Source organism: Buceros rhinoceros, unplaced genomic scaffold (genome assembly GCF_000710305.1).
Source record: "Buceros rhinoceros silvestris isolate BGI_N320 unplaced genomic scaffold, ASM71030v1 scaffold16270, whole genome shotgun sequence".
Lineage (NCBI taxonomy): Eukaryota > Metazoa > Chordata > Aves > Bucerotiformes > Bucerotidae > Buceros > Buceros rhinoceros.
The window spans coordinates 6,596-6,822 of NW_010388015.1; positions in this window are offsets into that span (position 1 = coordinate 6,596).

The following is a 227-nucleotide window of genomic DNA, read 5'->3' on the forward strand; positions in this document are numbered from 1 at the left end:
GTCCTGCCGCACCACGCGCCCCCACCGTGTTCGGGCAGGGCGGAGGGCAGGAACCGCTGGGCAGCGGCGGGGTGGGAGAGAGGGGTCCTGGAGGGCGCTTGCTGTGGGATGGATGGATGGATGGTCCTGCTGGTGGTTGCCTGCCATCCTGGTGCCCGACCCCGGCGGGCTGAGCGCGTGAGCAGACTGCTGATGAGGCCGGAGTGGTTAACGATTGCCAGGGCCTG